At 60.8% G+C, this 11,228-nt stretch overlaps 1 protein-coding gene across 2 annotated transcripts in view; it reads left to right on the top strand.

Annotated features, from left to right (window-relative positions):
- Window positions 1-2,448: 2,448 nt before the first annotated feature.
- The window catches only part of Fbln2 (fibulin 2), a 72,542-nt gene continuing 63,762 nt past the window's right edge, over window positions 2,449-11,228 (top strand). For both annotated transcript variants that reach the window (XM_047534946.1, XM_047534945.1), the window contains exon 1: window positions 2,449-2,554. The gene's annotated coding sequence lies outside the window, so the exon portion shown is untranslated. The remainder of the gene's footprint in view (window positions 2,555-11,228) is intronic.

The following is an 11,228-nucleotide window of genomic DNA, read 5'->3' as shown; positions in this document are numbered from 1 at the left end:
CCTTTGGGTGAAGGCTGCTTCAAAGTGTTTTTAGATTTCAGTTCACTGAATCTTCCCAACAACCCCTGAAACAGGCTGTGATGCTCATTTTATAGTCAAGGAAATCAAGGCCCAGAGAGGTGAAGTAACTTGACCAAGGTCACACAGCTGGTATGGCATAGAGTTCTCAACCACCAGGTTATGCTACCAAGAGTCATTTATAAATAAATATTTTTGTTTTTGTTTTGGTACCAGGAATCGAACCCAGGGGTGCTTAACCACTGAGCCCCATCCCCAGCTCTTCTTATATTTTATTTAGAGACAGGGTCTCGCTGATTTGCTTAGGGTCTCGCTAAGTTGCTGAGGCTGGCCTCCACCTTGTAGTCCTCCTGCCTCAGCCTCCTGAGCCACTGGGATGACAGGCATGAGCCACTGTGCCAGGCTTATAAAGGAATTAAAAATCTATTTAAAATTAAAAATGAGTTTAAAAATCAGCCAGTGAGAAGTTCTCTGAAGAGAACGCAGTGGAGTCACCAGGTACAGTGGCAGTTGCTACCTCTGCTGGGGCTTTGGGGAGGGCCTCTTTGAAATGGGGACATGTCAGTTACATCTCAATGCAAAGATGAGTCAGCTGTGGGCATCCGGGGGAAAGGCATTCCAGTAGAAGGAACAGCATGTGCAAAACCCCTGAGAGAGAGCAGGTGTCAAGGACAAAGGGGCCCAAGAGTGGGAAGGCCTGCCGGGTTTAGACAGAAGGTGGAGGCTCACCAGGCCCAGCTTCTCAGTTCAGACTTTGGTCGCCTCATCCCCTCCTGGCTCCTTTGTGTGAGCCATGGGCTCTTCCTAGCTGTGTGACTCTGGGCAGGTGACTTTCCCTCTCTGAGTCTTTACTTTTAACTGCCTCAGTCCTGTCCTGGGCTGCAGGGAGCCCCTGGGTGAAGTTGGGACACACTCTTGGATGACCATGGAGCTGTTCATCTCTGGACAGGGATGGGCTTCTGGACAATGAGGTCCTTGATTGAGAGAAACACAGAGACCCAGAGAGAGAGAGAGAGAGAGAGAGAGAGAGAGAGAGAGAGAGAAAGAGATAGAGAGAGTCAAGGAGAGAGGCAGAGACCAGGACAAACAGACGTGGAGAGAGAAAGGGCTAAAAGAGGGAGAGAAAGAAAGTTTTGTAACTTCTACACCGAATTATAAACATTATAATAGATGAGATGGTGAATTTTAGACTATGTGAATTTTACTACAATAAAAGAGAGCCAGGTGGGCCTGGTGGTCCACATCTGTCACCCCAGCAACTTGGAGGCTAAAGCAGGAGGATTGCAAGTTGGAGGCCAGCCTTAGCAAAACTGAGGTGCTAAGCAACTCAGCGAGACCCTGTCTCTAAATAAAATATAAACAGGGCTGGGGAGGTGGCTCAGGGGTTAAGCACCCCTAGGTTCAATCCCTGGGACTGAAAGAAAAAAAAAAAAAGAGAGAGAGAGAGAGAGAGACTTAGGTAGAGAGGCAGAGGGAGAAAGACAGCCAGGTGGACAGACAGATGGAAGACAGTCTCCCCAGAGCCTGCCTCTGCTCAGGCCTCCTTGGCCTCTGGGACAGTAGGTAGGTGCTGAACTTGAACTTGGGGTTTCGGTTCCACAGTCCTGGCCTGCAGGTTCCAGGGGTTCTGGGCCCAGGCCCTCTTCCCCCAGGGCTGCCCAATGCTTGTCCTGGCCTGGTAGTGCCTGTGACGGCTTTGGGGAGAGCAGCGGGGACAGCAGTGTGAGCCCTTGGCCAGGAAGAAGGACGTGGGACGCAGGCCCTGTCCTCTGCTGCCCCAGGTTGATTCCGCTGGTCGTGGAGGGTGGGGACCAGATCTTGGGCTATCCCATCCTGTCTCAGCTGGGGCACTGTCGCAAAGTCTCAGTAGTCAGTGTTTTGAGCCTACAATCTGCAGTGGTCACTGCTCCTGGGGTCCTGTGCTGGGCATGACCGGGGTGTCCACGTCTCCCCATTAACAGTCGAGTTAACCATTCAAGAGACGAGGAGGCCCAACTCAGGCCCCCCACTACAAGGACCTGCCGTGGCAGGGGAGCCTGGAGGGGGCCACGTGGGTGGCAGGCTGGGTCTGCGTCTGACACGCCTCCTCCTGGCGGTTTGTACCCAGGCCCCTCAGGACATCACGAGGCGCCCAGGCGCCTGGTCCATGCGCACGCGCGCGTCAGTGGCGGAGGTGGGTCCGGAGGCCCAGGCAAAGCCCCCCAGCGCGCCCCGGGGCAGCGGTGCCCGAGGTGGCGCTCCAGGTTCAGCCAGGAGCCCAGAGGGCATAGGGACTGGGTGGCGGGCGCGCCCCGGGCTCTGCAGCCCAGACGCGCGGGGCTGTGCGTTTGCGCCTCTGCGCGGGGCCCGCCCCCTCCGGGCCGCCGAGGCCGAGACCCCGCCCCGGAGGCGGAGGCAGGGCAGGGGGCGTGGCCGGGGCGCCCCGCCCCCGCGCTCCGCCCCGCCCCGCGCCGCGCGCAGCCGGGGGGCGCCCGGGCTCTCGACGCGCCGACGGCGGACTAGACGGACGGGCGGACGCCGAGCGGAGCGCCCCGCGGTGAGTGCACGCCGGCCCTTGGCGCCCCGGGGCTCGCCGTCCCCCGCCAGCGCGGCCCCGGGCCCGGCCGCCCCTCTCAGCCCCGGGCTGGGGGCACCGGGGCGCTGGGAAGCTCGCGGACCGACGGAAGAGCCCCGCGGGCTGCCCACCCCTGCCGCCGCGGCCGCCCGCCCGGCTCTCGCTCTGCGCGGCCCCTGCGCGCTGGCGGGCCCCCCACCCGGCCGGCCGGTGCTTCTTCCCGGCTCCCAGCAGCCCTGCCCCACGGGGTCTCCCCTCGCCGCCGGGTCGCCCGCTCAGCAGGGAAGACCTGGGCCTCGAGGTCTGGCACCACCCCTGCCATCACCGTCCCCGGGTCCCCAGGTCCCGCCCACGGCCACACACACGCCGCAGCAGAAGTTCTTGCAAACTCTTCCCGGGCGCACCCGGTCGTCCCATCCCCCGGCCCAGCACCCCCCCCCCCTCAGGGCCCCTCCACACTGTCCCTACGTCCCTTTGCACACACGTGCTTGGCGCCCACGTCCGACACTCTGGCTTCTGTCAGTTGTGTCTCTATTAAAGACTCAAAGCCCCCCGAACACGCACGCGCGCACCAGCCGGCCCCACGTGGGCGCCCATCACACGCAAGTCTCCCACATGGGCCACACGTGTGTCGCTCACATACCTGCAGACGCAGACAGCCCCCTGCTCAGAGGGCCTGGCACCGTGAGTCTGGCACCCAGTGGCAGACACCGGTGGCCTCACGGTCCCAGGCACCTGTGGGTCTCTGCGCAGTCCTGGGTGGGGTGGGGAGCCCCCACCTTGGCCGAGGGAGGCGGCTGGCCGGCCGTTTCTCTGGGCTGAGGGTCCCTTGCTGCAGGCACCTGGGTGGCCTGGAGGGGGCTCTGCCTTCCCGGGTGGGCTTGAATCTTCCCTACTCTCTTGGGTCCCCTCCCCTCCTGGTGCTTCAGTCTCCCAGCTAGGGACCCCCCCACCCTTTGCTATCTTAGGGTTGTCACCCCATGTCAGCTTTGTGATGACCACTGGACCAGTTGATGTCACGGCTGAGCCAGCAGGTGTCACCATGGAAAAAGAACGTGTGTTTGGTGTGGGTGCTTGTTTCACCGGAGTCCCCTGATGAAGGATGCGATCCCGGCTCTCCCCAAGGGAACCCCTGTGGTTTGGGCGGCCGCCAGGGAACTGTTCTCTGGGGCTTGGCACAGAGTGGAAGCTGGTGCAGATCTGTGACTGAATGATCTGGTCCCTGGGCCTCACTTCCTCCATATGCAAAATAGAGGTGAAGATTCTGTCCCCAGGAGGGAGGGCAGAGTGGCAAGTGATTGCCCTGTCCTGCTCCCTGGACTCCCCCACTCCCTGTCCTGGTCCTGAGCTGGAACAGGGGGCGTGGGACAACCAGAGGATGAAGTCAAAGAATCTTATTCCGGAGGCAGAGACCTGCCAGCCGATGGTGGCTCACCCTGCATGCTTACTTTGGCTCTGACCGTGTTATTATTATTTTAAAAAATTTAATTAGCTGCCAGCATTTACAAATTGGCAGGTTTCACATAAAAGTCCGGATTTCCATCTTCTCTTGGAAAAAAAAAATCCAAGGCTCTTGCAGTTGGTGATCCTCATGTCCTCGGGGTACCCACGGGCTGGTGCCTGGGTCGCAGTCTCCACCCGGCCCTCTCGCCTCATCTTAGCTCCTGGCTGGCCTGCTAGGCCTCTCTTTGCTGTGAATATTAGGGACATTGCGTGTTTGGGGCTTCATAGCCAATGTCGATGTTTGTCCCCCATCCATGTCTGGGGAAGCCTCGGATCTTTCCAGGCCTTAGACTTTGGAATAGTGAGGGGCGCCCAGGGTCCTGGGCCACACGTCATCTTTGTGATAGCAGGGCTTCTGCTGTAGGGGACAGAGGCCTGAGGTCCTCCTGGGAGGACAGCAGGAGCTCATGCCAGACAGGAACTGGGCACTGTCCTCAGAATCAGGTCTTGTCCCTCGCTTTCCTGCCCAGATCCTTAGTGCCACCCTGCAAGGCCACATTCTTAGCCCTGTTTGACAGATAAAGGGAGCCCAGGAAGGGTCTCCAGCAGACGGGGGAGCTGGGATTTCCACCTTGACTTTTCTGACTTGGAAGCAAAAGTTGCTCCCGTCATTGATCCACGAGAGAGGGAGGCGTCGTTGGCCCTGGTGGGAATTCCCTGAGCCTGGTCCACAGCTGACGGACACATACTAGGTGCTCAATAAATCCTCTTGACCTGTAGGAGTCAGGTGCGTGAAACTGTATACCCACAGGGTCGGGGTAAGGCTGAATTCGGGGCGCAAGGCAAGCCCTAGGCCTCCTTGTTGAAAGATCCTTTTGATTGACCATAAAAACTAGCCCGGGATTCCTGCCTGAGTGTGAAGGTCACATTCGCTGTGACCCCCCTGTGCTGCCAAGGGAAACTGCCAAGTCTCTGGGTGAGCCGTGTGCCTCCCGGACGTTTGGGGTCTGTCTCTTGGACACCAGATGCGGTGTTTGTGTGGCACTTAGAGGCTGCAGGGCATGAGCATTCTTTCTTAAACCCCTGACTAGCCTTGGCGCGTGAGATGCCACACAGAGGGACTCGGGGGAACACGTCAGGCAGAGGGACAGCTGGCTCCCGCCTCGCAGCTCCACTCCCTGGGGCGGGCGGCTGCTTTGTGGGTAGCATGGGGTGCGGCAGCCAGCGCCTTATTCTGAGTCCCAGTTTTGGTGGCCCTCTGCTCTGGGCCAGATTTCTTGGGGGTGGTAGGCAGCTTCTGGCTCCTTCCTTGGATCTCCTGGCCCATAACTATTTTGTCTTCTTTTTCTTCTTCTTTTTTTGGTCCCAGGATTGAACCCAGGGGTGCTTCACCCCTGAGCCACATCTCCAGCCCTTTTTCTATTTTATTCAGAGACAGGGTCTCGCTGAGTTGCTCAGGGCCTTGCTAAGAAGTTGAGGCTGGCCTCCAACTTGCGATCCTCCTGCCTCAGCCTCCCAAGTCGCTGGGATGACAGGCACGCGCCACCACGCCTGACTTTGTCTTCTTTCTTGCTGGAGAGCCAGGTGCTGGGCCTGCCTGGCAGTGGGATGTGGTGCTGGGGGCCTGGGGCTGGGGCTGGGCTTGCGCTGACCACTCTGTGCCTCTGTGCCTGTCCGTCCCTTCTCTGGGCCTCAGTCTTGCCTTCTGTAAAGTGGACACTTCTGAAGGTTTTCCAGTGCTCTTGGGCCTGCAATAGGGAATCAAGGGATGGAATTCTGGGGACAGGTGGGGGTGCTCCTGCCATCTGGCTTCCTGAACTCTGAGAACCGCTCCCTAGACACTTCCAGCCTGAGACTTGGAGCACATGGCTGGCCAGCCCAGTACCTCTGTGAGGACTTGGGGGATCGAGCGCATCAGGCCACAGATGCGGCTGAAGGCTGGGTCTCCTCAGCTGAGGTGGGAGTCGCTCCTCCACCCAGGCCAGGCACGGTCGGGCCGGGAGCTCTCGGGGGTTGGTGCAGACCCTGTCTTTGCTCCACTGCTGCTTCTCTTCTGGTTGAGGGGTGAGCTGGGGATTCAGGCAAGGAATCTGTGAGTGGAGACGGATGCAGACAGGTGCACCTCCTATAAAGGACATAAAAGTCCCAGGCAGCCACACCCAGGTGCCTCCGAGGAGAGAATGTTGGCATTAGATCCAGCCCTGAGGCTGAGGGCAGGGCTTCACCCCTGGGGACACAGGCCTGTCCACGAACATGGAGGTCCAGGTGATGCATGCTGGGTAAATAGATGCTAGCCACTCCTGACTGTGGAATATTACGCAGCTGTAAACAAAACGCTGAAGAACCTCTGTAGGGATAGATCTTCAAAATCAATTGGGAAAAGAAAAGCTGCTTCCTGGTGTGTAAAGCATGCTGCCTCTAATGTCACATCAGAGTACAAATTCACAGTTGCTTGTCTGTGCATCCACAAACCAGAGAGCAAACACGGGAATGTAGTTTCAGGGGCTACCTGTGCTCACCTGGGTGGGGCCTAGGATGCGAGGGGTGGTGAGACTTATTGCTCTGTGTCTTGTTACACTTTGGGGTTTTTTTTGGGTCCCAGGGATTGAACCCAGGGGTGCTTACCCACTGAGCCCTGTCCCCAGCCCTATTTTGTATTTTATTTAGAGACAGGGTCTCACCGACTTGCTTGGGACCTTGCTAAGTGACTGAGGCTGGCCTCCAATGTGTAATCCTCCTGCCTGGGTCTCCTGAGCCTCTGGGAAGACGGGCGTGGGCCACTGCGCCTGGCTCATTTTGGGGGGTTGAACCACGTGACTGTATGGCACGTTGGAAACGCATCCCCGCGTTCCTGACGCTGTTGTGGAACAAGTCAACGTCTTCCTGGCCTGGCGGCTGAGTTTCCATTGTGATTAAAATTGTATGGTACCAAAGTCCTTTTTTTGCAAATCTTGGCTCAGGGACAGAAGACAGAGCCCCACCCTCTCCCTCTCCCGGGTTTCTTTCAGCCTGCTCCCGTGGGGGTCTTTGCTGCTGGTGATTTGGCGCGGGGCCCTTCCCGGGTGACAGGCGTGCTGGGAGTGTGCCCGGGAGCCCAGCCCCTGCACAGCTGGAGGACACGAGGCCCCACGGGGTGACGTGGAGCTGCTGAGGATTCCATCACCCGCCGCTCTGCCCACGGCAGCCTGGCCTCCTGCGAGGCTCCGCCCACCGCGCTCTCCACACCTTGGGTTTCCTCCCGCCCAGTGACCCACCCATGCGGGGGGCCTCCGATTCCTCTCCCGCAAAGTGGGAGCCACGGCCCCGACTCCCTGTGGGAGAGAAAATGGGAACATGGCCACCTCCAGCTGTGGCCTGGGCAGAGCCGCTCGCTGGGGGCCGCCCACGCTCTGCTCCATGCGCTGCCTCCGCGGGCGCCGTCCTGGTGGGGGACGCGGGAGAGAGGTCGCTGCGTGTCCTGATGCCCTGCGCTGGCCCCCGGTGCAAGGCGGGGCAGTGGGGCTGTCCCGGGCGGGGCTGGGGACGGGGCTGTTTGAAGTGGACAGTCGGGGACCTTGGGGTGGGCACTGCCGGAGGAAGTGACATGAAGTCGGAGGGGGGACATGGCAAGGGCAAGTGACCTGCAGGAGCCTGGGACCCCCTGCAAGTGGACGGTCCTAGGGCAGAAGGGGGTCTGGTGGGTGGGCTGGGGCCAGCACTGGGCATGGCATGGAGCCAGGGGAGAATTTTTCTTTTTTGGTCCCAGGGATGGAACCCTGGGTGCTAACCACTGAGCCACACCCGCAGTCCTTTATATATTTTATTTAGAGACAGGGTCTCGCTGAGTTGCTGAGGGCCTCACTGAGTGGCTGAGGCTGGCCTCCACCTTGCGATCCTCCTGCCTCAGCCTCCTGAGCCCCTGGGATGACAGGCCTGGGCCACCGCCCGGGCCACGGGAGAGTTCTGACTGAGTGCGGGGTGGAACTGCCTCAGAGGCCACCCTTGCTAGAGATGGCAGCAGCCTGGCCCGGGGGGTGAGAGCGGCTGGGTTCTGGCCTTCCTTTGGAGGCGGCCCGCAGGGTTCCTGATGGGCTGGAGCCGCCCCGCTGCCTCCTCGGGCTCATCTGGACTCGGGGCTGCAGAGATTTCGCCTCCTGCTAGGCCAGACCCGGGGGCTGATCCTGGATCCCGAGGGCTGATCCTGGATCCCGCAGGCGGATCTGGGGGAATGCAGATCGGGGGCCCAGAGCTGGGCCTTGGGGGACTGGCGGCCCCCTGGGGGTGTGGTTGGAGCCCTGACTCTGTTTTGTGGGAGCATCTGGGGGGGAGCTGGAGTTGGGGCACATGGGTCAGCGACGCTGAGGTTCCGGCCGGGGCTTTGGATCCTCTTCTGCAGGCCACTCTGCTGGCCGTGGTGTGTAGACGCTGGCACCCAGCAGGAAGGACGAGGTGCCTGCCGCGGCCACCTCAGGGCCCCGGGGACGCGCGGGAAGTTCTGGGGTCTGTGGCTGGGGTCCTTCTGCAGGAGGGGCAGAGGCTCTGGGTGCAGGGGGCGTCGCCCGGGCCCCGCGGGTGGTCAGGAGGCTTCCTGGAGAAGGTGGTGTGGCCCTGTGACAGTTGGAGAGGTGAGGGAGCCGAGATCAGAGGAAAGAAAGAGGGGCTGCGGTCGGAGGAGAGGTAGGAAGTAAAACCGGGGTGGCGGACGGGGCCTTGAAGATGGAGGACCCTCCTTTCTTGATCTGAGGTGCTGGGGTGTATTTTTTTTTTTTTTTTACGTACCAGGGATTGAACCCAGGGGTGCTTAACCACTGAGCCACGTCCCCAGCCCTTTTTATTTTATTTCTTTGAGGCAGGGTGACACTGAGTTGCCCAGGGTCTCGCTAAGTTGCTGAGGCTGGCCTCCACCTTGCGATCCTCCTGCCTCAGCCTCCTGAGCTGCTGAGGTGTCGGGCGTGCTCCCTGCGCCCAGCGGCCTTGGGGTGTTCTGAGCAGGAGCAGGACACAGCCAGACCTGTGAGGTTGGAGGGTCCCTCTGCAGCCTGGGTGTGGGGTAGGTCTGGGGGCTCAGAGCCACAGGTGGGAGGCCTGTGCGGGGCAGGACAGGGCTACTGAGGCTCGGAGACCCTCGTGCCTGCCCGCGGTCAGCGAGCAGGAGGAGCTGGGGCCGGAGCCAGGCCCCCAGCCATGGGGCCCTGGTGGTGGCCCGTGCCTGCGTCCACCTCCTCTGGCACGTCCTTTCCCAGGGCCCCTGGGGGGTCACGCCGTGCGTCATTTTGCACCATTGTCCCGTTACTGTAGTTGGACGCGGTTCAGAAACGCCTCTCCTCGTGTGGGAAGGTTATTTCCTTCCTTGAGGGTGGGGACCCGCTCTGCCGAGGGGCTGTATTGTCCTCTGCCCCAGCGTCCCCACCCAGGTCTGGGTGCTGCTGAGGAAGTGGTGCTACCCACCGCCCTGGGCAGAGGCCGGGAAGGCGGCGGCCCCAGCGGGCGGGGAGGGAGCGGCAGCCAGCGCCTGGTGCAGCCGTCTGGCCGGGTGGCGGGGCTGCTCCCTCCGGGCCTCGGTTCTCCCAGCTGTCAGCGGGGCCTGGGGTCCTGCCCGCCCGGAAGCCTGGGCACCTCGCGCTCCCGCTCAGCCGCCTGGGGTGTGGCGGCTCCTGCCTCCCCGCATTTTTCTCACTTCTGGTCACCAGGACCTGCCGTCCAGGTCAGCGCTGTCCCTTGGCCTGCGGAGCGAGCTTGCAGGCTCAGGGCTCCTGCGGGCGCAGGGGTCTGTCAGGGAGATGAGTGGCAGCCGGCGCCCTCTGGCTCTGGTCCCATCCCCGGGGCTCCCACGGTCCTGCGCTGTGTCCTGAGCCCCGACCGAGAGGGCAGCGGGGGAGCCTGGGGTGGCAGAGCCCAGGCCACGTGCATGGGGGACGAGAGGGACATCCCGAGGTCCAGGGCAGTGCCACACCCTCCTTGGTCCCTGACACACACACACACACAAGCACACGTGTGTGACCCCCACTCTTTTTTTTTTGGTCCCAGGGACTGAACCCGGGGGTGCTAACCACTGAGCCACCTCCCCAGCCCTTTTTATATTTTACTTAGAGACAGGGTCTCGCTGAGTTGCTCAGGGCCTTGCTAAGTGGCTGAGGCTGGCCTCCAACTTGGCGATCCTCCTGCCTCAGCCTCCCGAGCCGCTGGGATGACCTGTGTGCGCCGCCGGCCTGACTGTGGTGTCTTGGCCTGCCGAGGGGCTGGCTCTCCTCCTGCTGGCTGCACACTTGGAAGCCTCTCTCCCTTATCTGCTCCCTGCTTATCTTTGAAAGCAAATTAATTTCACCACCTCCTCCGACCTGTGGCGTCCCTGGGGCGCTGGCAGTTGTTATCTGATGACGCGGCTGCTGGACACAGGCCCTGGAGGGACCGTGCCCTTTCTAGGGGAGAAAGGCCGGTGGTGTTGGCTTCCTCTTCGGTCCCGTGAGGCCGGGCTCCAGGAACCTCCCGTTTCCGGCCCCGTCCTCCTACCTTCTTGGCCTTTCCATGGTACTTAACGTCATTTAGAAAAACACCTCCTTGTTTTGCTCATACTTACTTTAAAAAGGAAACCTTTGATCATAACTATAGGTTCCCTTGCCTGAAATCCACAACACGCCCCCGTCCAAATAATACGGCTCTGACAGAGCCCTCTTGAACTCCTAGCCACCTGCTGTCCCCTGCTTGGGGAGGCAGGTCCTGCCCACTTTTTCTGTAAAAAAGGTGGCACGTGTCTGAGAGGTGTCAAGGGTCCACTCGGGCCACAGGATCGTTCTCTGGCATCCTGAGGGGTTAGAAGAACATCTAAAGGGGTTCCTTCCTCACCAAGGGCCACGGCTCCTTGAATTCTGTCCCTGAAGTCATCTCCAGCCCCACTGGAAAGGCCCTTCTGTCTGGCCACGAACACTGTGTATCTGCGGGGGCTCGAGGGCGTGTTTTGTGTTGGGAGCGGACTCCTGCAGAGGTTGTCTCCAGGACCAAGTGCCTGGTTCTCCGTGGTGGCTGGTGTCTGTCCCCACGTGGGAGCTGGAGCTGTGCTCTGTGTCCCCAGCTGTGTGTGCTCTGTGCTGCCCGGGCGGAGTCCAGGAGGGGAAGGTGGCTTGGCTGGGGGTCTGTGCTGGGGACAGGCTGGGGCTCAGGGCCCGGGCTCAGGAGGAGTGTGACAAGGCCTGAGAAGGTAATCTGGACCTGCCCCTTGGAGGAGGCTGCGGGAGGG

This window comes from Sciurus carolinensis, chromosome 19 (genome assembly GCF_902686445.1).
Source record: "Sciurus carolinensis chromosome 19, mSciCar1.2, whole genome shotgun sequence".
Classification (NCBI taxonomy): domain Eukaryota; kingdom Metazoa; phylum Chordata; class Mammalia; order Rodentia; family Sciuridae; genus Sciurus; species Sciurus carolinensis.
The sequence above is the reverse complement of the archived record's forward strand: the minus strand, read 5'-3'. Positions and strand labels throughout refer to the sequence as shown.